Genomic DNA, 23,977 nt, shown 5'->3' on the forward strand with positions numbered 1-23,977 from the left:
GTGATAAACTTGCTTTATAATCATCTCAGAGGCGCTAGCCATATACGGAACACATGCTTTTTCAATCCATTATTAAAAACATCTGATACATCTGTGAGAACTGGAGTTTCTCTTTTTCCCTCTCTAGTGTTCTGAATACTGGGAACAGTTACAACTACAACATTTTAAGAGGCTGTTTTTTTTTTTTCTTCTTCACACACACACACACAAAACCATGAAAGAAGCTTTTACAGGAAGTAACAAATACTCCTAAATGACATTTCATTAAAAATGTGTTCCCTTGGAAAGCGGACAGAACTAAAAGCCATGCTTTTACTTGGCAGAAAAAAAATAGTGCAGCAGGCAATGTGTGAAGCTAAGGAGCATCAAAATCTACTTTGCCATGGATGTGAGCAGCATTCTGACCTAGAAAATAAAAAGGCAAAGGAATTTTACATGTGCTTTGATATGTGTTAAAGTAAAAATTCAATAGAATTCCCATCTCAAGAAAAGAACAAACAGAAAATGCAGACAATTGTATAAACTGTGTTAGTACAAAGCTACCAGATATATTCTTGGTTTCTTTTTTTAAAACTCTACATTATGACCATAAAACCAAGTTTTTGGGTTTGTTTTTTGTTTTTTTGTTTTAAAGAAAAAGTGATCTGGTTTTGCATCTACATTAAATATGTCAATTCTCGACTCTGGATAGATCAAGCATATTATGTAATTCTTTTCCTTGTGTACTTTCTTCTCTCTCTCTTTTTTTTTCTATATTGGATTTTGTTGACACTTCCAAATGTTAACTGTTTCTGTGATTAATTGGAAAATAATAACTTTAAAATTGTAAGTACAGTGGCCAAAATAATTACTATTTTGGGTCACTCTTTCTTAAGACATCTGCTTTTGACTATTACCCGAAGGACAAATGATTAGTCAGAGTCGTTTCCTTCTCTTCTAGATAGAAGTATGCCCACGTCATCCTTCCTCTGGCCCCCTCCTAAATCCTTAAAAGGAAGATTAAAATTGTGATTGAAAAATCTTCTGTCTGTGACAAGCTTTAACATACTCCGTAAACGAGTTTGCAAAGCAGAGTTAAAACTCTACTGGGAATGGCATTGCCAAGTTGTTTTTCAAGGTTACTTTCTCTTCATTAAAAAACTTTGTAAAATAATAATGAAGAAATGGCTTCCCATTAAGGAAAGAATAAGATTACTTGTCGGTTTTACTGCTCCCCTACTCAAACTTTCTCTTGGTTTGAGGGTAATGCCAGCTCATGTTCTGTAAGAATTCTTCGCTTCACATTCACTGTAAACAGAAAAGAGCCATAATTACACCACATTTGATCCATATCAAAGCAACTGATCCATGTATCGATTTACATAAAGTAAAGCACATAAAACATTTTTGCTTTTCACCCTTACTTCACCACTTTCTAAGGAAAGTTTCCTTTTGCATACTTCATGTGAATACAAAACCCTCCCGTTGAAATTTGTGATGTTAAACAAACCATACCAGTCATTCAACTTTTTAATTAAGGATTCAGTGTTCCATCCCTTTTCAGACATTAAAATTCAGGTGCAGTCATTAATCTTTCTAAACGAATTCACCTGTGGCTAATACTGATGTATTTTCTATGAGGCTTGTCATGGGCTGCGTGCGGCATGCATAACCACTCTACAGTTAATTACACAAGGGATTATCGTTAGTGTCATAAAGATAAAGCCTTGCTAACAGCATTGTAGAGAAGGTCTTTTTCTTTCTTTCTCCTCCCTTCCTTTGGAGCAATGCCCTATTTCATTTTGTTAACATTCACAAAAGTATTTAAGAATAATATGTTGTGTTTACCCCCATGGTAGACCCAAGTCAGGAAGTCGGTAGATAGGCATGAAGGGCTACCTATTTTAGAGTTCTGCTATCACAAACTAATTTGCAAGATATTGCCCAAACCCAAAGAAATGAGAAGATAAATGAAATGTAACTTTCAGTTTTAGGCATCTTGATTAAATCTAGGAAATAGATTTTTTTTCTGAATTTGTGAATTGAATGATAGCTCATATATCTGCATTTAGAAAACCAAAATGAAAAGATTTGTCGGCTTTACTAAAAATCCCCTTGATATATGTAATGAGTAGAAGTTGCTCAAAAGTTTAAAAAACAAAACAAAATTAGGTAGCTTTTATAGGCTACCTATCAACAATAAAAACAAAAAATACTGCAAAACAGAAACAAAAGATAAAAACTAGTACAGCAAGTTAGGTAAATGTATTTTATTTCAATGACTTAGACCAAGCATATATAATAACTTAATACACCCACACTTTGGTAGAAATGAAATCAAAATGATTCTTTTTTTTGTAGGCACATATCGAAATTTAAATATGTATACTCTAGTTGTAATTGAGAATTTTCTTTGAACTTGTTATCTATGGTATAGTTGTACATTCCCAGAAAATAGGGAAAAATATGTAGATATAAATATGGGTGATATTAAATGAAAATACAGGAAGTACATCGGCTTCGGCTTAAAATAGTTTAAAATTAGCTTAATTGAAATTAGCTTAATCAACAAGAAATCAAAGTTTTTAAGGAGTCTAAAATGCAATCCAGTACATAAAAATAAGGGGAAAAATAAGAAAGAGAAATTTTAAAAATAGTAAGTTATCATCAAATGGATTCAAAATGTGAGGTTTTTTTTTTCAATTTGTTTAATGTAGACTAACAGATTTTAATTTTAATAAAATATGAAAAAATAATCTTTAGCGTATCTTTTTGTTATACCTTTGTATTTAGAAATAAGAACCAGTTACTCCTGTCAGATATTTAGGTATTTCCAAAAGGTAGGCAATTGTTTGAATATTTTTCCTATTTTCATCTATGGCCAGCAGCAAATAGGTATAACCACATTGTTTCTCTAGTTTGAGATAATGAAATGAAACATTTATTTTTTACCCGTTTGGCAGATGATCAGTTTGGCATTGGTTTTTCACCAAATAAATAGATACACTCATATTGAGCAGATACAGACTGATAGCCAAAATTAAAAAGATAACTTACGAAATTTAAACTATATTCCAACTATTCACCACGAAGTTTCCGGTTTCTCCAAATTAAAAATATAAAGTGGAACATGTGACCATCTTGGTTTTTCAGGCTGATACCTACCCACCTGAAAACTAGGATCAAACTTTGCTCTTTCGTTGTTTTACCTCTAAACATATGTTTCTGTAAAAAATAAAGCAGCTCGTTAGATTGATGCGTGTAATTTGATTTAAATGGCTTATAACAGTATTGGAGTAATGTTGTAGACACGGAGCCTGTCAGTAGACAGTCTCTTACTAATACCACTCCCTTTGTCTTGAATGATCTAAAATGGAACCAAATTTGTCAGAGGCCATGTATGTCTCATCCAAGAGTATGGTCACTGAAGTCTTCAGTGCAGCTGTCTCCCCCACACACACATACTTGTGAACAAGCACGCTGGAGGATATGATTATGGTTCTATAGTCATATAGATATGGTGATAATTTCACTGGATCCTTTTCTATGAATCCCTTATGTTTCCTAATGTTTTACATTCATGTATTCTGAAGAATATCTGATGTGTTCATTCTTTAATGCCATAACATGCTAACAAAATTAATAATACAAGCACCTATGAATATATGAAAACTTTGTTGAGGAAGAACTAAATTATTCTTACCCACCCAACTTTTTAAAAATGTTTCAAACTTAAAAATTATGGAACATATCTTTAAAAAGATTTCTGGGGGCGCCTGGGTGGCTCAGTCGGTTGAGCGTCCGACTTCAGCTCAGGTCATGATCTCACCACTTGTGAGTTTGAGCCCCGCGTCGGGCTCTGTGCTGACAGCTCAGAGCCTGGAGCCTGCCTCTGATTCTGTCTCCCTCTCTCTCTGCTCCTCCCCTGTTCACTCTCTCTCTCTCTGTCTCTCTCTCTGTCTCTCACAAATGAATAAACATTAAAGAAAAAAAATTAAAAATAAATAAATAAATAAATAAATAAATAAATAAAAAGATTTCTGTCCAAGCTATAGAAGTATATTCCTAAAGTCCTGATATGACTTTTTTTTTTAATTTTTTTTTCAACGTTTTTTATTTATTTTTGGGACAGAGAGAGACAGAGCATGAACGGGGGAGGGGCAGAGAGAGAGGGAGACACAGAATCGGAAACAGGCTCCAGGCTCCGAGCCATCAGCCCAGAGCCTGATGCGGGGCTCGAACTCACGGACCGCGAGATCGTGACCTGGCTGAAGTCGGACGCTTAACCGACTGTGCCACCCAGGCGCCCCCTGATATGACTTTTAAAATCATTCCTGGCATGGAAGTCATTGATACCCTTGGAATATTACTTTATACCAGTTGATTTTATCAAATTTTTCAGAAATGTTTTCCTCGAAGCAATCTTTATAAAAGAGAAGGTTTTGCTTTTCATCTTCAGACTTTAATATAAAAGTTATTAAATTCATGACAAACCTTAAATTTGAATTAATGTAACCTGGAAAGTGGAGTATATGAAGATAAACGTATTTGGATAGGAAAATTTTCAAATTTTGTGGTATTTACTGTTTTCTTACCCCAAAGAGATCCTACTGACTGTAGCCATACCTTTAAAACACTGGTTTTATTTTTGCTTTAACTTAGATTATTTCAAGTTTTACAAACTTGGGGCTCAGTCTGTTGGGCATCTGACTGTTAATCTCAGCTAAGGTCATTAGCTCATGGTTTGTGAGACTGAGCTTCACTTCAGGCTGCACTGATAGCATGGAGGCTGCTTAGGATTCTCTCTCTCTCTCTCTCTCTCTCTCTCTGTCCCTCCCCTGCTCGTGCTCTCTCTCTCTCTCTCTCGCTCAAAATAAATAAATAAACTTAAAAAAATAAAGTTATACAAACTTTATAATACCTTGCTTTATTTTAAAACTTCTTTTGAATTTTTAATACTTCTCACCCCCACCTGCCTGTTTAAAACTGCATTCTTATGATCCTTTATATGTACATTCTTCCCCTCTCTCAAAACTGTTAAGAATGTAATGATGTAACAATATACTGACAAGCAAGTTAGAATATAAAGCTGACAAACCTTTAATTTTAATGCATTAGTCTATATAAGATATATTGTAGCTCAACTAGTGTGAATGTTTTCAGGGATGCATATGTAGGTTTCTGAAGTTCTTAGGTAAAGCAAAGTTAATAATTAAATTAATCAAGCTTAAATATACACTTAATCTTTTTAAGTGTGTTTTAATAGTTGGAGCTTAAAAGAATGCGTTATGTGTTAAATGCTATAGTAAATTTTATATGTCGTGAATATATTTTGGCAATTTTTAAAACTACATTTATGGTTTCTGTTAGTTGGACAGATGATTGGGGGAAAAAACCCTAAATCCATGTACGATTAATATAACTTCTTACCAAACATCCGGGTCAGTAGACGTCATACTGATCTATAATATTGCAAACCACCATAAAGCTTTGAATATCTTCCTATGCATTAGAGAGCCGATTGGCTCTCTTATGATTTGTTTAGCAATGTTGACAAATATCTGTATCTTTGTATATATATGTCTATATCAAATGTCTATATCTATAAGGACAAAGTTAACATTTTTAAAAATATTAGTTTGCAATATGTATTCAGTTTTGATTTGTCTTTATTGCCTACAATTTAATCCTAAATGCCAGTAACATTAAATATTATACATATAACATTAAATATATATACATATATATGTATATATGTATGTATGTATGTATGTATGTATGTATATGCCAGATATAGAGATATGTTGTACAATTTGAAAAGAGAAAAAGTATAATGAGGTAAAATCACTGTAATTAATACTTGAAGATACTCCTATAAATTCTGATTTCAAAATTTAGAAAGTAAAATATTGATTTAAGATATTTTCCTTTTTAGGGGCGCCTGGGTGGCCCAGTCGGTTAAGCGTCTGACTTCAGCTCAGGTCACGATCTCGCGGTCCGTGAGTACGAGCCCGGCGTCGGGCTCTGGGCTGACGGCTCAGAGCCTGGAGCCTGCTTTCGATTCTGTATCTCCCTCTCTCTCTGCCCCTCCCCCGTTCATGCTCTGTCTCTCTCTGTCTCAAAAATAAATAAACGTTAAAAAAAATTAAAAAAAAAAGATATTTTCCTTTTTTAGTGGAAAATATCTTATTTTTCAGTGTTTTATATTAAATGAGCAATAGATAACACTCTGCTAGAAGATAAATTTTGTAAATACACAATTTTCCATGTAAATATCCCTTAATACCTTAACTAAAGAAGTAGAAAAGCCTCTCATTTAAAAAATCTGTTCCATTCATTGGGTTAGAATCAATAATTGAAATACTAAGCATAAATTCTAGTAATTTATTCTCAAGCATTATTTTAAAATGATTTTCAGGCTATGACCTTTTTTTCCTTCCCTCCTTCCCTTCCTTCCTCCCTTCCTTCCTTCCTTCCTTCCTTCCTTCCTTCCTTCCTTCCTTCCTTCCTTCTTTTCTTCCTTCCTTTTCTTAATTCCAGAGCCTGGCTAAATGTCTTGTTTCAATGGGCTGCCAGTTATTAAATTTGAAAACATTAATATGAATTCAAGCTCATACTGTGAAAACAATATCCTGGAAGACAAAGATGAAATTCAGCGTTGTGAGCTGAGATCACCATTGACCTCACAGCATTTTTCTTTATTATCAATATTTCTAATCTTCCAATTCAGGATTTTGAATTTCCTTGTTTATCAGTATCTCTACTCAAACTGAAAAGATATTTCTTAGCCTAACTTTTGTACCGATAGAAGGAAAAGAACATTCCATCTACCTTTCACACTGGTTACACAACGTAGACATATGCTACACCCCTAATAGTCCCATACCATGACTTCGGTTTTATGGCAGACAGCTTGCAAACCTACTGACAGGATACAGTATAAACACACCAGGCTTTATGGAATTAGTCGATGCACTTGCAAGGTTAATGTAGCATCTGTGATGCAAATCTGTGACCATTCTAATAGCTCTATTGGTAGACCGATGCCATTTCTCAGATCTGCTCTTGAGTTCCATTAAGCAGTTTCCCAGTCACCATTAACTTCAAGTATCATTTACGCAGTAAATATATGATTCTATGGAAAGGAATACCAGAAGTGCAACCCATTTACACACCACAGGATACTGTTGAATTACAGAAGCACCAACCACATTTAGAATATTCTGGACTGACAGCACATTCTGAAGCGTCACTTTGCATTTCTGGACACATGTTCAATTTCTGCTCATGAGTAAGCTGGTCACTGGGCTGATACATTTGCTATGAAAGGCTTCATTTTTCTCATTTAGAGGTTCAGCAACATGTCTTGCTGAGGATATTTACAAGATGTCATATTCTCACAAGCATCGGATAGACTCTGGAGTCAGGAGCAAATTTCACACAGGACAGGCTTTCTTTTTTATCTGAGAGCACTGGGGCTGAGAGCCCAGCAGGATTCATCTAGTCCACAAAAGCTCTTCACCCTGCACACAGTGTGTGCTTAGCCAGAACACCCACACTTCGTGCTTTCTTACCAAATGACATTTTCTGGCTGCTCACTTCATATTTGTCACTTGTATACAACGTGTAATGTCTAAAGAAAGCATGATCAGCTTGGGCATCACTAATCTCATTACTGTAATAGCTCTGAAAACATGCGACAAAAAGTAACCGGTAAGCCACTGCACATACACATGCCATGCTCAGCATGCCCCTCATTGAAACATGCAATTCACCGGCTGCTAAGAAAGGCAGCAGTCAGCAGTGCCAATTTGACTCCTCACTCCCTGCGGCAAATGAAGAATAACTACTCAGACCTAAATGAAAGGAGTGCTGACAGGCCTATCTACCTTAAAGGGCTGTCAAGCACAAGGGTGCAGCATAAAACCCACTAACCTTTCAAATCTGATTGAACATTTCTCTTTTTGGAGACAGGAGCGAGGGAGCTCTGTCTGTCCATTTGAAGTTTTCTTATTGTCATTTAGTCTCCCTTTCATTAGAATATGACTCCTTAGACTTCAACTTGAGGTCTATTGAGACCAGATTACATCATTACCGTTATGTGGTATGTTACACACTAATCATAACCATTACCACTTACAAGTCTGCAGCTTCATTCAATTAGCTGCCTGACATGGATTTTGCAGTTAATTCATGGTGAAGGTCAGCAGTGGTCAGAGTGGCAGGTGCATTCTGCTACCTTTTTGAATGCCAATTATCAGTCTTGGATAATTAGAGTGACTCATAGACAAGTTAATCAGATCAAAACCTAAGGTAAGAGGCTTATGGAACTGTCCAATACTATTAAAAATCATAAAGGATAATCTATGAATTTAAATAAATATTTATCTCTTAATTTACTTAAAATCTATATATTTATGCTTATCTCCTTTATTCTTACTACCAAAGAAAATGTTTATATACCATGGACATAGGGGTATATGTGGTGTTTTAATAGATATATGTTTGATTTCCATTAATAGGAAATACAATAAATCATACGATTTCAAAAATGTCATCAAAATAATTTTAAATATTTTCTGTATAATGTTTGTGGGTGAAATCACATTTATAGTTTAAGGACTCCCCCACCCCCTTCCAAAGCTGTTTTTCTTGAAAAATTGCAATCTTTCTTTCTGATAGTTAGAATTCTATATCATATGGAACTCCTTTGTGCTGTGGTTATCAAAAAACTTGGAGCTTATTACGGCATTCATTTAAGGTATTTACATTAGCCACATACTTAGCATATGGTTCACTTTCATGATCCATGGACTTCAATTATTTTAGATATCTTTTAGGTAAGTGATCTCAATACATATATATCATAATGTATTATATATTAATAGTCTAATACATTATATATTATATATTGAATAATTAAATATTTTACATTTAATATTTATATGTACTTTTGATACAGTTTACTTCTTGTCTTAAATATATATATGTTTCCATTTGAGCATACATAAACACAGACACATGCACACATATAGGCATATATACTTAAATCATTGTAAGAGGATAAATAATATAAATCAGTCACTAATTAAAAGCTAGTTAGTCACCATAAATTGTTTTGAATATCAGTTATATCAATGGCATATTTCCTAGGCTCTTCCTAGTGCGAATGTAAAGATCTGAATCCATGTAGTGTTTAGTGAAGGTACCCTGTGCCAGACACTGGGCTGGCCAGGCAGTAAGCATAAGTAGTAAATTAGATAGACGTGGTCCTACTCACCATTGAAGTTAGAGTCCAGGGTAATACAGACATATACCTCATCAGTTCCAACATAGTGATAAAAACCATGATATGAAGAATGGCAGAATGATAACTGTTTATCTAGTTGACAGCTACATGGGGGTTCATTATACCATTCCTGCCTCTTTGATATTTTTGAAAGAAATTAAATCCATTCTTTAAAGGTCAGTGTCCTTTTGTGGAGGAAATTCCTTATCGTCTTAGATGGAGTGTAGTGGAATCAGCCAAGAGAAGGCATGTGAGGGGATCAGCGGGGTTGGCTAAGTCTGTACTGTCTCATTCACAGAAGATGGTATTCTCAACCATTGGAAGTGAGGAGACACATCATACCTTCTGGGCAATGAGCAGAATGTAGTTCAAGATGAAGTCATGAGAGATGAGCCTAACAAGGAAAACAATCCAAATCACTAAGCGTTTCCAAATCATGTTTTTTAGATTTTATTCTGAAAATAATTTATCGTCTAAGACTGAAGTTTCTAAAGCCCTATATAGGTAGCAATGTATTTTAAGAATAACGTCACTTTTTCAAGGAGTTAAATTGATACCTTGGGATATTTTTTTTCTATGTGAAATATAATCAGAGGCTTTCAAAACATGATACAAGAATACAATAAGTTGATACTTTATAAGAAGGCTGGACAAAGAGTTTAAACTGGTTTCCTTAAATGCATACTTTTAAAGCCAACATTTTAATCTTTAATTTAGTAGAGAGAGTCACAGTATGACATAAAGAGAAGTCACATCTCAGAAAGGTTTCTTGAGGCAGAATGAATGCCGATTGAGGTAGTCAGTTTGTCCCATATGTGAAAGGCCATGTAAATGGTGTGGAAGTTGTCTATGTTGGAACACTCTTCTGTAAAGACAACTATAGCCAGAGACAATCAACTATTCAATAGGACTTATTTGCTTGAGTCTATACTAAACGTAAACTAAAAGAGTCATGAAAAACAGGATAAAAGAAGTGTTAACTTATTAAGTGACTAACAGTTTGTGGAGTCCTTCAACTTTTCAGAATTTTTGTTGTTGTTGTTTATACCAGTCATTGCTGCATTTTATTGATTCTCACATTTCCCTTCATTTGTATTAACATTCTACCATCTCAAATCTCTTAAAATGGTTAATCTAAACAATGGTAATGAAAATCCAATGGCATCTGTTAAAAGCACTAACTTTACAATTGTAACTTTATAGCCTCATTCCCAAAAGTTATGAAAAGTATCCAGACATTCAGAAAAGTAAATTTGCATGCAACGCTTTTTTTCTTTCTCTAAGATTTTTACTATCAGCACAGAATACTTCAGAAAATAACATTACAACTTGTAGAAAGTTAATGCTATACCCGGAAAAATATTGATTTTTAAATTTGTTAAGACAGTAAGAGAGAAAAAAAAGACAAATCTCATGTCTGGATTAAGTCAAAGACTCAAGATGAAAAGTTGGTAATCAGTTCTGACTTTTCTGTCCTTTGCAATAAGAAAACGACACCCTATTCAATAATGGGACAGAGACAAGTAAAGATATTTACATTCATAAATACCAGATGATTGCAGAAATGTGACTCTAAAAGGATCACCCTGATTTAGTTTTTCCTCTGAAAATTAATGCTCTTTATTTACATTGATTGTAGATCTCCTTCATCTGAAAATATAAATTACCCATCAAATGTCAAGGACAATATATCACTGCTGTAGTTTGGCGGGTCATTTAAAATAAATTGTTAAAGAACTTTTAGCATTTTCTCTTGGAAGAAGTAGCATGAATTTAATAATCATAACATTGTGCCAATTGTCATGTTCAGTTTTGAATGTATTGTGTTATTTTACTAAATACTTAAAAGTTCAATAAAGTGTCTTTATCAAAACATTTAAAACATGATAAAGTATCTGGATAAAAGATAGTATGCTCTAAGACACTCTGAGAAAGAATATAAATGATATTATCTTTGATAAATAGTATTTAAAAAGGAGATTTGAAGAAAAACCAGTGACTACTGGCTATAAAAGGAACATCTTTTAACTCACACATTAATTAGCATCCTATTTTTGTGAAGTAATTTGTGGGCTTGTAATTAGAAGTTTACGAGTGGAATTTGAGTTCCATCCAAATATGTGATGCATAAAATTTAAAGAGTTTTGGTATATAGAAACTATTAAAACATATTCACTGTTATATGAAGAGAATATGTTTGCTCACAGTAAAGAAAAAAAAAAGATGAATAGTTTGCAATACAAACAGAATTCCAGTCGCATGTATTAATTTTTCCTTACTCAAAACACCAGCCCCTTTTTGATTTTTACCAATAGTACATAATGTTTGGATTAAGTTGAAGACTTAACATGAAATCTAGATAGTTACCTCTGACTTTCATGTCTCTGGCAATAAATAAAGAATGTTCTATTCAGCAATGGCACATAGATGAGTATAGACACTTAGGTTACAAATGCCTAACGTTTGAAGAAATTTGACTCTAAAGGATTATATTGATTCTAAATATATATGGATTTTTATAGTGGCATTAAAGGAGAGTTTATGGAGATGTAGAATTGACTCTTGGCATTTCTTGAGAAAATATTATACACAATGAAGTAATAGTGAATAACATTTCATAGATTTAAGAAAGGAGAAAATATGTGTGTAATGGAATGTATTCGAATTTTGCTTTCACCTTTCAAAGATAGTGATTTGCTTCGGAACCATTTTTCATGGGAAGTACTTTGATTTGAACTTACCTGCAAAGGGTATGAACTTGAACTGTTTCTAACTGATTTATTAATTATTTTAGAAGTTTTTAAATGAGAAGCTTATTAAGAAACGTTAGTTGCTTGCTTCACTTCTAAAATGCCGCTTTTTCATTTTCAAACCACATTTAAGATTACATTAGAATCAAAAGTGACTGTCTACCTACAGACTTTTCTATGTATCTAGGTTCCAATGAAATTAATATTCACATATACTCAATGCATACTGATTATTTACTATATGTGAGGCAGTGCACTGGGTGCGAGGCTACAAGGATAAAGATGTATACTGGAAGATTTTTCTGTATCACATCTGCAATTAACAAATGAAAATTCAACTTTTTTATTTTACTTATTTTTTATTTCTCACTATGGCAAAAGCGCATACAGTGCTTAGACATAAGAAGCAAAAGTTTCATTTATAAGACAGCCTGATCTTTAGAATTCACTAATGAAGTTCACTAAATTAAGAAGTTAAATGGAAGTTGAAAGGAGCTGCCATAACTCGTGACGGTGGGTATTAGGTGAACAAACTCAGGTTAATTCTGCACACTGAAATAGTGACTTAAGAGGTACCAAAAGTAATCCGACAAGGATTAAATTTGCAGTGTTATGGATAAAGTCTTTTTCTTTTCCCACCAAACCGAAGATAAGCCGAAATGCATTTTGATTGGTTTTTAGAATATTTAAAAAATCTTCCTCTGACACGTGGAGGTGACAAATATTGCCAGTAAAAGGCGTCAAATGACCAATTGTTTGTTGTGATTTAAAAAATCGTAAGTGATAGGGGCGCCTGGGTGGCTCAGTCGGTTAAGCGGCAGACTTGGGCTCAGGTCATGATTTGCGGTTCGTGGGTTCGAGCCCCGCGTCGGTCTCTGTGCTGACAGCTCAGAGCCTGGAGCCTGTTTCGGATTCTGTGTCTCCCCCTCTCTCTGACCCTCCCCTGTTCATGCTCTGTCTCTCCCTGTCTCAAAAATAAGTAAAACGTTAAAAAAATTTTTTTAAAAATCGTAAGTGATAAAGTCTATTTAGTTATGATCGTTGTATATAAATCTTTTTGAATTATGACACATATGTGTCATACACATACAAGAAAAGTAACAACGCAACTCACAAAATTAAACAAAAAGGCCAATCGTTTTGTTATATGTATTTATTATAGAACTAAATATATAAATGAAATGATACGGTGATAATATATTTATAAAATGTATATTATGTATTATAAAAATGTAATTAGAAAATGCATATTTATACATTCATAAATAAATAATATGTATTATGTAAAACGAAATGTTAGGGCTGTGTGTGTGTGTATGTGTGTGTGTCAAAACAGCCAAATGCTTTACAGAAATAAAACTTAAATGTTTTCACAAATTGCTCCCAATTTACTGATATGCATAACAACTAATTTACACAAGTAATCCAGAATAATGAACATGTTTCGTGTGTTTCTTCAAATTTTACTTAATAACCTTAAATATAAAATTTGTTCAATAGAGATGCTAATATGTTTGAGCAACATAGATCATAATTTCTTCTACCATAATTTATCTATGTCTGTTTCACCTCTAAAGAACAATTTTTAACTTTGCAATATGTATTTGCTTTCACATAAGTTTTATAAATATATATAAATCTGACATTGTGGCCACACTGTGTGCACAAAGCAAATGGCATCCATTATAGAGAAATCCTTCAATTTGCTTTATAACAGTTTAGTACTTTTGCTTACTATTATTTTTTATTTTCAAATAAGTTAAGGAGAAAACCAAGAACAACTGAATAAGAAATCGAATTTTTATTTGTTTAAAAAATATTTATTTATTTATTTTTAAGAGAGAGAGAGAGAGAGAGAGAGAGAGAGAGAGAGAGAGAGAGAGAAAGCACAAGCATGGGGAGGGGCAAAGAGAGAGAACAAGACACAGAATCCAAAGCAGGGTCCAGGCTCCGATCTGTCTGCGCAGAGCTGGACGTAGGGCTCCAACTCATGAACCATGAGATCATTACCTAAGCCAAAGTCTGACACTAAGCCACCCAGGTGCCCCAATTTTTATTTGTTTAAGTATCAAAAAATTCCTTCTTCAGAGGAAGGCAATGTCGAGTCAATGGGCTTGTTATAGGTTCTTAGCTCTAACAATGACTAGTCTGTCATCTTGGAAAAACGACTTCTCTTTGCCTCTTTTGATATCATTTGTAAAGTGGGAAGTTTATAATACAACCCACACCAAAGGATACAAAGAAAAAAATTAATCCACAGCAAATGCTGGTAGAAACAATTGGTAAACATTTTGCGTTATTAGTTGGTGTTATGCATTTTGAGTATGTGCACATGTTTTTCATCATCATGATTTCATACATGTGATTTTATTCTCAACTTGGCAATATTTTGGAGAAAGACAAGTGGATGAACAATAAATGTTCTTTAGCCCACAGTTTCTCTAAAAATTATTATCTTACTTTTTGGCACAAGTTGCCAAAACTGAATGGTACTAAAGATTTAAAACATGATAAAATCTAATGAACATGCAAATTATACTACACAGACCAAAACATTAGAAGGACAAGTCAGCAAGTTTGTTTTTCTCTTAACTGTGCCCTATGAACTGAGAGGGCATAACAAAGTAATTTTTTAATCTCTAAAAAGAATTATTTTATTCAATTTTTATGTCATACCAAGATTATTTAATTAACATTAAATTAAATTATTAAACATTTAATTTACATTTGGGAAATAAAAGCAGAAAATGCCATTATAATTAAAAAGCATATATTAAGCAATTCTATATTCTTGGTATATTACTATGTGTTTTTCATTGCAAAATTAAACTATTGGTCCTTATCTTTTAAAGTGTAGAAGCCTAGAGCAATACTGATCATACAAATATTTAAAGGACTTGGAAACAACTGAAAAAATAAGGAACTAATGCCAGTGAAACTAGTTTCTTATTTGAAGTACACACTGGTGGGATTAGACCCTATTTGCTTTGAGAACTGTGATTATATTACCTGCAGAATTGGGCGGGTGGGTATTATTGTATGCTTTGTATACTAGCACAGTTCAAAAGTTCACCCACCCTCTTTTCACCCAGGGTTAGGTCTGCATGTTTGGATTTTCCTTCAACCTCCCTCTCCCCTTACCCTACACACAGATGCACACACACAGACGCACACACAGACACACACACAGACACACACTCACACACACACCTTGTAGTGTCTACTTGACTTGTTACATGTACCTTGTAACTTGTTCTTTGTTCATCTCCCCAGAGCTGCACTTGGATTTTACCTCTGAAACATAGATTAGCTGTGACCCTGACTGAGCCCAGTTATCTAAACTCCATGAGCCTCAGCTAACTGTGTCCATTAATACATTATAATTCTTACAATTTTTTGTCAATGATCAGTAAGTAGGTAAAATATTGGTTAAGCTAATTTTATGAGAGTCACATCTTTGCTTTAAAATACTTCTAGTAATCCAATAGACCTATATCTTCCTATCAACAAAGTTCAGATAAAAAGGATTCCTATAAAGTACCCCAAATGTGAGATTTTCAAAAGCTTTATTTTACAAATACATGTTATAAAATGCTTCCATCAAAGAAAAAATATTGCTTCGCAAGAAAACTTTGAAGCCAGTAAAGATTTGCTTAGAGGCAACTTCTTTGGGATACTACCTGGTTGCAGAGGTGACACTAATTTTCTTCTCACTCTCAGAAATTTGACAACACTACTTAAATATCTTCTGTTTCCCCACGTCTCAGAACTCTTTTGGCTCATACTTTATATGCTTTCTTTGTCTTGTCTCACCAGACAACAAAGCCCCTCGTACCTGAAAACTCTTTTCCTTTGGATCTGCCAAATCAAGGCCTCTGCACATTCTCCCTTCATGCCTGCTTTTCTGAAGTGTGCAACATGCACTAGATAGAACATCAGTAGGACAACAATCAGCACCCCAGAAACAGCCTGATAAATAATAGATGGAAAGACAGAGCGACGGTAAAAGTTATTAACTATTTTCTTCCATAGTTTAAAAAAAGAGTGAAAAATGAGCAGGAAAGATGAATAGGGAAAGGAATAAAATTGGCCAAACCTTTAACCCTTGATCCTTTCCTTACAATTCATTAACCCACATATCGTAGATGACAGCCAAGAAATGTTTCTTTTATTATGTGGAATAAATGTATTAAATAACACTAACATTATTAAATAGATCATTTCAACTAAGCAGAAATGGTCACTTAATAAGATGTTAGTATTAAAAGTAAATGAATTCGATGTCACTATTTACCACTTCTGAATATCTATGCCTCCTGATAAAATTGGTAATATTTATACAGTATTTACTATGTCCTGGGCAAACTAACAAATTTTACATAGATTAACTTATTTCATTTGTACCGAAAAAAAAAAATCCCCAAAACTTGAAGAAGATACTGAAGTTCAAGGAGGTTAGAGACCTTTATTTTGTTTTCATTTTAATTTTTTAAACTTTTAAAATTTTATTTTATTTTATTTTTAATTATTTTTAATGTTTATTTATTTTTGAGAGAGAGAGAGAGAGAGAGCACGGGGGAGGGGCAGAGATTCCAAAGCAGGCTCCACACTGACAGCAAAGAGCCGGATACACGGCTTGAACTCACAAACCGCAAGATCATGACCTGAGCTGCAGTTAGATGCTTAACAGACTGAACCTACCCAGGGGTCCCCAGACCTTTATAATAGGATAAAGAACTTGACTGAGTTTATTCTGTTTAGAAGGAGAAGAGTCCAGCTATGGACGGTGATCATTTGATCCCTCCAGAACCAACGTTCCAAGCCCTTTATGCCCAAAGACCTAAAAAAGTGGGCATGAACAGGAAGACTTACTTTGCAAAAAGGCAACATAACTTCTGATTTGAAGGGCATCACTTTATGTTAGAACATAATTAGCTGAATAGAATGTTTGTTAAATTGTTTCTGAATCAGATTTTTTCCCATGTCCAAGAGAGGTTTTAATACAAGATATTTCCTTGCTGGCATGCAGACAACTTACAGAATAAATATATTTTGTATAGTCTGTTAGTAGACATTTCAACAGAGAATTTTGTCTCATGTATGTCCAACAGCATTTATTTCATCTCTAAAAAATAAGGCAAAGGCTTACATATTTCACTAAGAAATACTTTTCTAAAAATTGCCCTTAATTCCAATGTATTTATTTGCCCATTCATATGTGCATTTGAAAAAGGTTTCCTTCTCAACGTTTTTTATTTATTTTTGGGACAGAGAGAGACAGAGCATGAACGGGGGAGGGGCAGAGAGAGAGGGAGACACAGAACCGGAAGCAGGCTCCAGGCTCCGAGCCATCAGCCCAGAGCCTGACGCGGGGCTCGAACTCACGGATCGTGAGATCGTGACCTGGCTGAAGTCGGACGCTTAACCGACTGCGCCACCCAGGCGCCCCGAAAAAGGTTTCCTTCTCGATTGTCAATTTAAAAGAAGCAAGATTTTTTTTTTTACATTCATCTTTATGTATTCCCCCAGTACACTGTATTCTTATACTGTGAGGTTATGAAATAATTATTTTGTGATTTCGTGTTTTAAAATATAGATATATCTGCATTTGTACTAGCTCAGTGAGAATTTTTTTTCTTCACATGTGGGTGATTGGGGCAAAATTAAGTAATGTTTTTATTCTACTGAAAAGACTTATTTAGGAAATGACCTTTTGATAGAATTCAGTCTCAATTTTTTTATTCTTAAAATGTCAGATTGTGTTTTGCAAACTGATATTGTAATGTGTATTATTGTCTTTTTCTATATCACTAGCAAAAGTCATTCTTAAGAAAAAGAATTAAAATTGAAATTGAATATACACATACATACATTACATACAAGATTGTAATATTCTAAATTTAGATTAAAACAGATGTCAGTAGATACTGACTACTAAAATTGAACTTTCCTGAGTCCACATTTCCTATCCAGGTGAAAGGAATTTATTCTACGGGAGAATTTTGGAAATTTATCCCAAGGAGAAAGAAAGTTTCGTTTATATGATTTATACACAGATCTTATTTATTAGTGCTACTGTAAAGATTTAGGAATATTTTAATTACTTCGAGAAACTAGAAAAGGAAGAACAAACTAAGCCCAAAGGTAGCAAAAGGAAGGAAATAATTAGAGAGGAGCCGAAATAAACAGGAGACTAGAAAGACAACAGAAAAGATCAACAAAGAAGCATGTTGTGTTTTTGAAAGGAAAAACAAAGAAAAAACGGACAAATCTTTAGGTAAACTAAGAAAAAAATAGATAAGATGCAAGTTAATTAAATGATAAACATAAGAAGAGCTATTACAACTGATACCACAGAAAAACAAAGGATCATAAGAGACTACCGCAAACAACTATATACCAACAAAAGTAACTTAGAAGAACTGGATAGGTTTCTAGAAAAACATAGTTTACAAAGACTGACTCATGAAATAATAGAAAATAATGAGCAAGGAGATTGAATAGGTAATCCAAAATCTCTTAACAAGTAAAAGTCAGGATCAGATGGTTTCACAGGTGAATTCTACCAAACATTTAAAGAATTAATACGTATTCTTCTCAAAATTTTCCAAAAAAATTGAAGAGGAAGGAACCCTTCCAAACTCACCTTATGGGACCAGCATTACCCTGTTACCCAAACCAGACAAGGATATTACAGGGAAAGAAAATTACAAGCCAATATCTCTGAGGAACGTAAATGCAAAAAACCTCAACAAAATACTTTCAAATGATGGGGTGCCTGGGTGGCTCAGTCGGTTAAGCGGCCGACTTTGGCTCAGGTCATGATCTCACGGTCCATGAGTTCAAGCCCCGCATCGGGCTCTGTGCTGACAGCTCGGAGCCTGGAGCCTGTTTCAGATTCTGTGTCTCCCTCTCTCTGACCCTCCCCCATTCATGCTCTGTCTCTCTCTGTGTCAAAAATAAATAAACGTTAAAAAAATTTTTTTTTAATAAAAATAAAAAAAATACTTTCAAATGAATTTCAAGGGCACATTAAAAGAGTCATACACCACAATCAAGTGGGATTCATCCCTGGTATGCAAGGATGGACCAACATGTACAAATAAAAAAGTGCGGCACACCACATTAACAGGATGAAGAATAAAAATCATACAATCATTTCAATAGATGCATAAAAAGCATTTGACAAATTTCAATACTGTTTCATGATAAAAATTATCAACAAATCAGGTGTAGAAAAATGTTCCTCAAACATAGTGAAGGCCGTATTTGACTAGTCCACACTAACATATCATACTCAATGATGAATAAAGCCTTTCCTCTAAGATCAGGAACAAGACAATGACACCTACTCTTGCCGTTTCTATTCAACATAGCATTGGAAGTCTTAGCCAGAATTTATGCAAGAGAAAGAAATAAAAGACATCTGAGTTGGAAAAAAAATAGTAAAATTATATAGAAAACCCTAAAGAATACTCCAAAACATTGTTAGCACTAATAAATGAATTTAGTAGTTTCCAATACAAAATCAACATACAGAAATCAGTTGCATTTCTATACACTAATAATGAATTATCAGAAAGAGAAATTAAGAAAGAAATCTCATATATAATATTATTAAAAACAATAACATACTTACGAATAATTTAACCAAAGAGGTGAAAGACCCGTACGCTGAAAATTATATAATGCTGAGGAAAAAAGGTTAAAGAAGACACAAATAAATGGAAAGATATTCCGTGTTCTTGGAGTGGAAGAATTAATACTGTGAAAATGTCCATATTATCAAAGCAATCTACAGATTTAATTCAATCTGTATCAAAATTCCAATGGCAATTTTCACAGATAAGAAAATACTATCCTAAAATTTGTATGAAACCACAAAAAAACCCTGAATAGCCAAAACAATCCTGAGAAAGAAGAACAAACCTGGAGACATCACACCGACTGATTTCAAGCTATATTACAAAGCTTCAGTAGTCCAAACAGCATGGGACTGGCCGAAAAATAGACACATAAAGCAGTGGAACAGAGTAGAGAACCCAGACATAAACTCATGCATATATGATCTATGAATTTTTGATAAAGGCCTCAAGAGCACACAATTGAAAAGAGTAGTCTCTTTAATCAATGTCATTGGAAAAAACTGGATATCCACATATAAAAGAAATTTGGACCCCTATCTTACACCATCACAAAAATGACCTTGAAATGGATCAAACACTTAAATGTAAGACCGGAAACTGTAAAACTCAAAAAAATAGTGAAAAAGATTCTTGACATTGGTCTTAACTGTAATTTCTTGGAGAAGACAAGCAGAAGCATGGCAATAAAATCTAATAAAATAAACAAGTAGGACTACATCAACCTAAGGAGCTACTGCACATCAACCAATATAATAAATGAGAATGAAAGGAAAATATTTGCAAACTATATAACTGATAAGGGGTTAATATCCAAAATATATAAAGAACTCATACAACTTAACAGCAAAAACAAACAAACAAATCCCCCAAATAATCCAATTAAATAATGGGAGAAGGATCTGAATACATGTTTTTCTAAAGAAAACAATACCAATGGCCAACAGGTACATGGAAATGTACACAACATTACTAACAATCAGGGAAATGAAAATCAAAACCACAATGAGGGGCGCCTCGGTGGCTCAGTCGGTTAAGTGTCCAACTTCGGCCCATGTCATGATCTCACGGTTCGGTTCGTGAGTTGGAGCCTTGCGTCGGGCCCTGTGCTGACAGCTCGGAGCCTGGAGCCTGCTTCGGATTCTGTGTCTCCCTCTCTCTCTGCCGCTCCCTAGCTCGCGCTCGCACTGTCTCTATCTCTCTCTCTGTTAAAAATAAATAAACTTAAAAAAAAAAACCACAATGAGATTTCACTTCACACCTGTTAGAAAAGTCATAATTAAAAATAGACAAAAGATAAAGTTTGGTAAGGTTGAGAAAAGGGAACCCTAAAACACTGTTGGTGGGAATACAAATTGGTACAGCCATTGTGGAAAACAGTATGGTGGTTCCTCAAAAAATTAAAAATTGAGGGGCGCCTGGGTGGTTCAGTCAGTTAAGGGTCCTACTCTTGATTTTGGCTCAGGTTATTATCTCATGTTTGTCAGTTTGAGCCCCACGTTGGGCTCTGTGCTAACAACATGGGGCCTGCCTGGGATTCCCTCTCTCCCTCTCTCTGTCCCTCCCTGCTCTCTCTCTCTTTCAAAAAATAAATAGACTAATTTAAAAAAATTTTAAATAATAGAAAAAAATTAAAACTTGAACTACCATAGGATCCAGAATCCCTCTCCTGGTATATATCTGAAGAAACTAAAATCAGTATCTCAGAGAGATATCTGCACACCCATGCTTGTTGCAGCATTATTTCCAAGGCAAGATATGGAAACAACCTAAATGTCCTTTAGCAGATGAATGATAAAGAAAATGTGGCCTACATTTACACTTTGGAATATTATTCAGCCATTAAAAAAGAAAGAAATCTTGCTTTTACAACAGGGATGCAACTGGAGGGCATGATATTGAGTGAAATAAGGCAGACAAAGAAAGACAAATACTGTATGACATCACTTATATGTGAAGTCTTTAAAAAAAAGCTGATTTCATAGAAACATGGAGAAGTGTGGGGGGACAGGGGCAGGGGGACACGGGGTGATATAGGTCAAAGAGTACAAATTTTCTGTTATATGACAAATAAGTTTGAGGATCTCATGCACAGGTTGGTGACTATGGTTAGTAATGTAGTATTGTATATTTGAAAGTTGCTAAAAGCAGATCTTAAGCATTCTGACCACACTCACAAAAGTTTACTATGTGTGGTGATGTATTAATTATCTTGGACTTGGTAATCATTCCACAATGTTATGTACAACAAATCATCACGTAGTACAATTGAAATATATGCAATTATATTTGTCAGTTATTCCTCGATAGAGTTTAAAAACCAACATTCATGTTAACTTTTAAAATCTAGTTCGGGGAAAAAAGGAGGAACACTTTACTGCTTTCTGTTTTCACAGTGTTCAGTTAGTAGTAATCCAACTCCCCTTCCTGACATATACATGCATACTTGAAAGCATACTCCAAATAAAAATCTGAAGACAACTGTGTATTATAAAATAACTTCTAATTTAGCAAAAGCCACAAGCAACTAGGCTTCTCTCATGAATGTTACCTGGCATACTTGATATGCAAGAAATGCCATGCTTGTCAAATTCTGCTGGAAAAACATGCAGGTTCCCAGTCCCTAAAGTCTCTTTTGGAGTCCTTAACCAAAGCTGAATTTCAGATATGAAGAATATTAGTCTCCAAAGGATATGCCCTGCTGACTTCTTTCCCTGTTAACAGTATTAAATCATCTTTGAACAGAAACCCTTTATAGTTTATCATAGCCTGGCAGCCCAAAGATACAGGCAACTTTTATTTGTGGTCATTCAGGTGGGGCACCTCAAGTCACCGATATATATCTATTTCTGTAATATAGTTTTGAAAGAAAAGATTATCTGTTTTCTTTTTGTTCTTAATGTAAATGTATCCCCTCCTCTGCTTTCTGCCCAGAGACTCTCTCCCACCTCGTGGAGAAATTTTATATACCCTGAAATACATACACACAAAACAAAGCAAAACAAAATAAAGCCAACCCAGGAAGCTGAAAGCTATCGATTTAAAAACAAAGACAAAACCAGAAATGCAAATTGAAGGAGAGCTTCTGAATGCTTTAATTTTCTTCCTACATTGCATTACATCTATCACCAAATTAGATTGTCTGTGTTGTAAAGATCTATTAGTGTTAGCCAGATAGTTAATGTAACGCACTGTCACTAAGACTTCTACAGGAGCACTGGGACACAGCTGAGCACTTCTGCTTTATAGTCAAGCAAGGCAGATTTCATACATCGTTTGATAAATACCTCCACTGTGTACCTAGTGAGGTCAGTTGTTTCCCTCCTAGTTATTTCAAGCCTCAAACAGGACTAAGCCAAGAAAATATATCAGTCACTTGCATTTGTTTGTTTGAAAACAGAGAAGAATCCAGAGAAAATGGCAATTTTACAAGTTTGGTGACCAACCAAGTAGCAGACAGTTACATGACCATTGGAGATGATAGAAGAGTACAAAATTTTATTCTTATCGGGAAGATACTTTACATTAATTTAAAGATGACTAAAATTGAATGAAAATAATTTTTACGGTCTGGGAGAATTGTCCAGTAATTTAAAATTTATCACTGGCCAAATGGTATTTAACTCATGACTTTGTTAAACAGTAAATTAAAATTTATCTTTGCCATCCATCAGGAGGTGATAAACTAGATAACCAAAAAAAAAAAAAAATGATTTTGGATATAAAACAAGGAGAGTAGAGAAAATACGAACTGTCTTTTCAATATAATGAAAAAGGAGATATCTGATATGGATTTAATGAAATGAAACTCTGACTTTCAACATGTAGAATATTTTGCTCATTATTTTCTGAATTTTGTTTACATTTCAAAATCAACAACAGTGGAATAATCTAGAATATGCTTTTTGGCAAGAATTAAAAGGAGTATTTTTAATGAAGGAGAGTTTCCATATTTGAAGTGAATAAAGCTAAAACAACATTGTTTCTTATTTTAGCTGAAGCCATTATAAAATAGATTCATTGCCTCTTTTGAATTGAAGCAATCATCTGTACTGTAACCTAAAAGGTACTAATTTGAAATTAAATTTTATTCTGCTGTTCATATTACAGCTTTAAATGTATTTTTTAAAACAGCACTTTATTACTTAGAACAGCAAAAAATGGAATTTAAGTAAAAATACAAATTGTTTTAAGATTTTAAAGGTCGTATATCCATAAACAGACTGGAATTTAAATGCTGTCTCAGCCTCTTCTAGCTTTTTGTGAATTTAGGCAAAATAGGTAAACTCTGAATCTCAGTTTCTTCATCTTCAAGA

At 34.1% G+C, this 23,977-nt stretch overlaps 1 long non-coding RNA gene across 1 annotated transcript; it reads right to left on the minus strand.

Annotated features, from left to right (window-relative positions):
• Positions 1-720: 720 nt before the first annotated feature.
• On the minus strand, positions 721-4,989 carry LOC131504500 (uncharacterized). Its single transcript, XR_009258028.1, has 3 exons — positions 4,901-4,989; positions 3,149-3,204; positions 721-1,287 (listed from the first exon to the last, which is right to left on the minus strand). It is a non-coding gene; the product is annotated as an uncharacterized LOC131504500 (long non-coding RNA).
• Between the last annotated feature and the right edge of the window lie 18,988 nt (positions 4,990-23,977).

The sequence above is a fragment of the Neofelis nebulosa genome, chromosome 2, assembly GCF_028018385.1.
Source record: "Neofelis nebulosa isolate mNeoNeb1 chromosome 2, mNeoNeb1.pri, whole genome shotgun sequence".
In the NCBI taxonomy this organism is placed as follows: Eukaryota; Metazoa; Chordata; class Mammalia; order Carnivora; family Felidae; genus Neofelis; species Neofelis nebulosa.